The following is a 7,500-nucleotide window of genomic DNA, read 5'->3' as shown; positions in this document are numbered from 1 at the left end:
CAGAAGTATCTAAGAGAACGAATTTCAAAATGATAGTGAATTTCTGTTTTTGATAACTTCGTAAATCTAAAACCTCGTGCGTTAGATTATATTCTTCAGATTAATGAAGAGAATAAAATAAGAAAACATTCATGCAATCACTAGAGACATTAACTAAACAGCCGCGGTCTTTAACATTACGACTTAACTTCTAAAGGTACCATGTTGAAATAATAACATCTGATTCTAAAATTCTATAAATTTGTTGCTATGAATCAAAGAAAATGCTTGATTCTTGGGCTCTGCATTTGTAATGCTTTTCACGAATATGAACTCGATAGCTTCTCTCTCTGTATCTCTCTCTCTCATATATATATATATATATATATATATATATATATATATATATATATATATATATATATATATATATATATATATATGTGTGTGTGTGTGTGTGTATATATATACTATATATATATACTATATACTATATATATATGTATATATATACTATATTTATACTATATACTATATATATATATATATATATATATATATATATATATATATATAATATATATATATATATATATATATATATATATATATATATATATATATATATATATATATATATATATAAATTTTGTAACGTAGGCGTGAGATTTCATTCAAGTTATTGCCGCCAAGTCTTCCTTTCCTCTGCATCCTTGTACACTCTTAATCGTCTTTGTTCTTAAAGTTGTGATGAAGTGCCTCAATGTTTTCACATTTACCAAAGTAACGCAGTCATCATATATGGCTTGGCAGTCACAAGGTTTATGTTGACATGTATAATCTATACATCGTATAATTAAAAGAAATTATCTTTGCACCCACGTTTATGCAAAAATACTGATATTTATAACCACTAGAATGTTATTGGGTCATTTGACTGGCCAGACAGCACTACACTCGATCCCTCTTTCTGGCTACGGCTCAGTTTTACTTTGCCTATACATACACTGAATATTCTGGCTTATTCTTTACACATTCTCCTCTGTCCTCATGCACCTGACAACACCGAGATTACCAAACAATTCTTCTTCGCTCATAGGGTTAACTACTGAACTGTAATTGTTCAGTGGCTACTTTCCTCTTTACAGGGATTGAAGACAATCTTTGGCTATAGTAAGCAGCTCTTCTAGAAGGACTCTCCAAAATCAAACCATTGTTCTCTGGTCTTGGGTAGTACCATGGCCTTTGTACCATGGTCTTTCACTCTCTTGGAGTAGAGTTCTCTTGCTTATTCTTTACACATTCTCCTCTGTCCTCATGCACCTGACAACACCGAGATTACCAAACAATTCTTCTTCGCTCATAGGGTTAACTACTGAACTGTAATTGTTCAGTGGCTACTTTCCTCTTTACAGGGATTGAAGACAATCTTTGGCTATAGTAAGCAGCTCTTCTAGAAGGACTCTCCAAAATCAAACCATTGTTCTCTGGTCTTGGGTAGTACCATGGCCTTTGTACCATGGTCTTTCACTCTCTTGGAGTAGAGTTCTCTTGCTTATTCTTTACACATTCTCCTCTGTCCTCATGCACCTGACAACACCGAGATTACCAAACAATTCTTCTTCGCTCATAGGGTTAACTACTGAACTGTAATTGTTCAGTGGCTACTTTCCTCTTTACAGGGATTGAAGACAATCTTTGGCTATAGTAAGCAGCTCTTCTAGAAGGACTCTCCAAAATCAAACCATTGTTCTCTGGTCTTGGGTAGTACCATGGCCTTTGTACCATGGTCTTTCACTCTCTTGGAGTAGAGTTCTCTTGCTTGAGGGTACACTTGGGGACACTTCTATCTCATTTCTCTTCTTTTTTTTAAAGTTTTTATAATTTATATATGAAAGATCTATTTTAATGTTGTTACTGTTCTAAATATATTTTATTATAATTGTTCATTACTTATCTTGTAGTTTATTTATTTCCTTATTTCCCTTCCTCAGTAGGCTATTTTCCCTGTTTGTACCCTTGGGCTTACAGCATTTTGCTTTCCAACTAGGGTTGTAGGTTAGCTAGTAATAATAATAATAATGATATTAATAAAAATAATAATAATAATAATAATAATAATAATAATAATAATAAGAGTATCAATAATAATAGTATTAACAATAATAATAATAATAATAATAATAATAATAATAATAATTATTATTATCATTATTAGCTATAAGTTCTAAAATATTATTATTATTACAATAATAATAATTTCCTTGCTTACAATTGCTTCAGAGTACAAACACCTGATATTTCAATTAATATAATTTTTCAAAATAATGCTAACACTAACCTACTTAATTTGTTTCCGGTGAAGTTTGATCAAATGCCAACTACTTTCTTCCTCACCTAATAAACTTCGCAAAGTCCGTCAAAGTCAAAATCAGATATCCAATAAAAGTCATTATTGAATAATCTAACTGAAGGTTATGATAACTAAACTCCGATTGGTCCCCTTCACCTTTAACCTCCCCTTGCGCGTTCAGCACTCGGAGACAAAGCGCAAAGGTCCCTTGCCACTTAATGGAAGAAATCCCAAGTGGGAATCTCCCTTGCATATTATGGATGTAATACCAGAGTCACTTTGATGTGGGAATCCGTCTTCACGGAAACGATTTATGCTATATTTGGTAAACATGTTAAAATGAAGCAGTAGATGCCTAATATTTAAGGATTAGAAAATAGTTATATAGGCATACTCTTATGAAGAAATATTAGATGGATCATAGACTTCCCCCGGCCCACCTACCGCGCAAATAATTTCAAAAATAAGCACGCGTGTACACATTATATACATATATATGCATATATATATATATATATATATATATATATATATATATATATATATATATATATATATATAAATGCATTTTCACATTATCTATATAAATATATATATACATATATATACATATATGTGTATAAATATATAAATATATACATATATATACATATATATATACATATATATATATATATATATATATATATATATATATATATATATTATAATTTATATATATACATATATATAATTCATATATACATATACACACACACACACACACACACACACACATATATATATATATATATATATATATATATATATATATATATATATATATATATATATATATATAAGCCGCTTCTCTTCCAGGCGAATGTTCCATATGAAAACACCACAAAATTATCTACTGAAACTGTTATATCAGTGAAGAACCTTCATGCAGTAAAACTTCCATGGCAACCACTTACTCCAGTTCATTGTTTACGGAGGTCTGGCTACTGCAGTGGATTTGGTATGAGGCAATGGTTTGGGGTAAAGATATATTGCGCCTGGTATGTTGAGCACACTTTGGTGGGAAACAAGGGAACCTAAATGCCATATCCTCTTCTTTTTTAAGGTTTAAAGGTCACTCATGAATGGCAGAGGTAAGGGTCAGTGACATTGCCCTATTAAGCAGGACAAGGCCCTACAGACTGAACATATTACATATGATAAGCCTCAAGCTAGGACCTTACCTTATTGCCTTATTGCCTTATTTTTTGTTTGGGTTCCCCCAGGTCCCTCAGTGTGAGGCACCTCGTATATCCACCAGAGAGTTGCTAATACATCTTCCGGTGTATTTTGCATCTTCCAGTCTTGGATGGTCTGGGATGCATCTTAGGTATTTATCGAGCTGATTTTTAAACGCATCTACGCTCACTCCTGATATGTTTCTTAGATGAGCTGGCAGCACATTAAATAGTCGCTGCATTATCGATGCTGGTGCGTAGTGGATTAATGTCCTGTGCGCCTTTCTCAGTTTACCTGGAATGCTTTTTGGCACTATTAATCTACCTCTGCTTGATCTTTCTGATACTTTAAGCTCCATGATGTTTTCAGCAATTCCTTCTATTTGCTTCCATGCTTGTATTATCATGTAGCGTTCTCTTCTCCTTTCTAGAAAGTATAGTTTTAAAAATTGCAGTCTTTCCCAGTAATCAAGGTCCTTAACTTCCTCTATTCTAGCAGTATAGGACCTTTGTACACTCTCTATTTGCGCAATATCCTTTTGGTAGTGTGGGTACCATATCACATTGCAGTACTCGAGTGTACTACGCACATAAGTTTTGTAAAGCATAATCATGTGTTCAGCTTTTCTTGTTTTAAAGTGTCTGAATAACATTCCCATTTTTGCTTTACATTTAGCCAACAGTGTTGCTATTTGGTCGTTGCATAACATATTCCTATTTAAAATTACACCAAGGTCTTTAATTGCTTCCTTGTTTGTGATTGTCTCATTATTAGGTCCCTTGTATGCATACACCATTCCTTCTCTGTTTCCATAATTTATTGATTCGAATTTATCGGAGTTAAATACCATCCTATTTATCTCCGCCCATTCATATATTTTGTTTAGATCTCTTTGTAGTGAGTTCCTATCTTCATCACAAGTAATTTCTCTACTTATTCTTGTGTCATCGGCGAAACTTCTCACTACGGAGTTTTCAACATCACAGTCTATGTCTGAGATCATAATAACAAATAGCAGGGCAGCTAATACCGTACCTTGGGGCACACCAGATATTACCTGGGCTTCATCTGATTTCTCGTCATTTGCAACCACTATCTGTTTTCTGTTTTGCAGGAATTCTTTTACCCATTTTCCTATCTTTCCCACAATATTATGCTTTCTCATTTTTTTCTCCAATATGTTATGGTCTACCTTGTCAAAGGCTTTTGCAAAATCTAGATAGATCACATCTGTGTCTTTTTCATTTATCATATTATTGTATATGTTTTCATAGTGAGCTATCAGTTGGGTCTGTGTACTTTTTCCAGGTACGAAACCGTGTTGACCCATATTAAACAAATTATTTTTGACCAAATGGTTCATTATTTTCTTTTTTATTACCCTCTCATACACTTTCATAATATGTGATGTTAGACTAACAGGTCTATAATTGCTTGCCTCTAGTCTTGATCCACTTTTGAAGATAGGGGTTATATAAGCTAATTTATGTTTAACATATATCTCGCTCATATCTATACTCTGTCTTAGCAGTATTGCAAGTGGCTTCGCGATAGTGTTTGCAGTTTTTTTTAACAAAATCGCTGGAACTCCATCTGGTCCGGCTGCCGATCCATTTTTAATTTCGTTTATAGCCGTGACAATATCTGCTTCATTAATATCTATATCCGTTAGATATTCAACATTTTCTTCTCTCATTTCTGTTTCATTATTCTCATTCGCAATTCTTGGCGTGAACTCACTCTTATATTTTTCTGCTAATATGTTGCATATTTCCTTTTTTTCATTCGTTAGCCGTCCTTCAATTCTTAGAGGGCCTATTTCTATTCTCCTTTTATTCATCTTTTTTGCATAGGAGTAAAGTACTTTGGGGTTTCTTTTTATATTTTGAAGTGTCCTTTCTTCTAAGTCCCTTTTTTCATTTTCTTTCGACTGTATAATCTTTTGTTCTGCATTTTCTATCTTACATTTTATTTCCCTCATTTTCCACACATTTTTTTCTTTTGCAAGATTTTTCTTCCACTTTTTAATTTTCTGAAATAAGATCCTTCTGTCTCTTGGTATGCACGTCTTTTGTTTATTGTTTCTTTTCGGTACATATTTTTCAACAATTTTCTCCAGTATTTTGTACAGTATATCCGTATTTACCTGTATATTATCACTTATAAATACATTTTTCCATTCTTTATTCAGTTCTTCATTTATTTCTGACCATTTTATATTCTTACTGTAAAAGTTATATTTTCCATATCCTTCCCAAAGTTTTGTGCTTTTATTAATTCTGTGATCACTTGCTTTGGAATGAACTATCAATTCTATGACATTGTGGTCTGAAATTCCCGTGTTATACACTATTATTTCTTTAACATAATTCACCTCATTCACAAATACTAGATCTAGGACATTTTCCTTTCTTGTTGGAATGTGGTTTATTTGTTGCATATTATGTTCTAATAGCATATCTTGAAGCTTTTCAAATTGCCTCTTATCTTCTGCGCTACTATTACTATCTTTTTTATATGTATACATACAACCACTTTCTTCTATCCGTTCTTTCCAATCCACGAAAGGAAAGTTAAAATCTCCGGATAGGAGTATATTCCAGTCTTTATGGTTTCTACATATATCATCTATTTTTTCTATTATTATGTCAAACTCCTTAGTGTTTGGGGGTCTGTAAACTACAATATTCATTAGTTTTTTAAATTCAAATTCTACCGCAATCAATTCACATTCTGTGTTGCTGTATTTTTCACATACTTTTCCTTGATTTATGTCTCTTCCATATATTGCGGTTCCCCCTTGATTCCTATTTTTTCTGTCTGATCTATAAGTTTGGAAACCCTTTATCTGATCATCACTGCCAGTCTCTTGGGAATACCATGTTTCACTTATATTTAATATATCTATTTTTTCAATTTGGGTTAGTTCTTCTAAGAACTCTATTTTCCTTTTAGAGTTACTCGTGACTAAACCCTGTGCATTCATTACTATTATGGTTTGTGTTTCATCCCCATTATTTAATATTGGTAATAATATGGATTCTCCCATGCTTCCTTCCTGTTCTGATATGATGTTCTTTTCTTCATTTCCCGGAATTCTGCCATTAAAAAATCCAACTTTTCTATTATATTTGCTCTTTCGCCTTCATATTTATTTGTGTGTGTATACCTGCAACTGTCCCCATATCTGCACCAACCCCTGGCATTATAGATGCATTCTTTGTAGTTGGGCTCTAAATGTGCAGGTTTGGGTTGAAAGGCTTCATATCTTGGGGCTCTTGGTTCAAAGCGCGGTATATACACGGCCTGCTTTTTTGTTTCTTTTTTTGTTTCTTTTTTGCTTTCATTTTTCTTTTCAGTTTGCTGAGTTTTCTTACTTTCATTCATGGTTGCAGGATGCATATATCGACATTTTTTGTTGTAAATGCATCCTTTTCCTTCTTTTAGGTTTTTGCATATTTTTGGATGGAGATCTCTGCATTCGTCTCCATATCCGTCTAAATACGCACATTTACCATATATTTCATAATTATGGCATATCTTTGGATGCTTGTAGTAGCATCTTTCGCCAAATCTGCAATTCCCTCTTTTCAGCATATTGCAGACTATATCCTTCTTTTCTATTTTTTCTTGTTCTTGCTCTTCCCTAAAATTATGTAGGTCCGGGTAGAGTCTCTTGGGTCTATTATTTGTTTCCATCTGGTAATTTATTTCTTCATAAGTATGTTGTTGGATGGCATCATAGGTTATATCAATGATTTCTTCTGCATCCTTACACATATCCTGTTCATTGTTCTCTTCTTCTTCTTTTTCTTCTTCTTCTTCTTCTGTTTCTTCTTCTTCCTCTTCTTTATCTTCAACTATTTGCAGATTTAGTCTCGACTTAATTATATTTTCTATCCAGACAAGGAGGGCCAGGCAATGGTTGCTGATGACACAGCAGATAGACC

The sequence above is a fragment of the Palaemon carinicauda genome, chromosome 8, assembly GCF_036898095.1.
Source record: "Palaemon carinicauda isolate YSFRI2023 chromosome 8, ASM3689809v2, whole genome shotgun sequence".
In the NCBI taxonomy this organism is placed as follows: Eukaryota; Metazoa; Arthropoda; class Malacostraca; order Decapoda; family Palaemonidae; genus Palaemon; species Palaemon carinicauda.
This window is presented reverse-complemented; position numbering follows the sequence as displayed.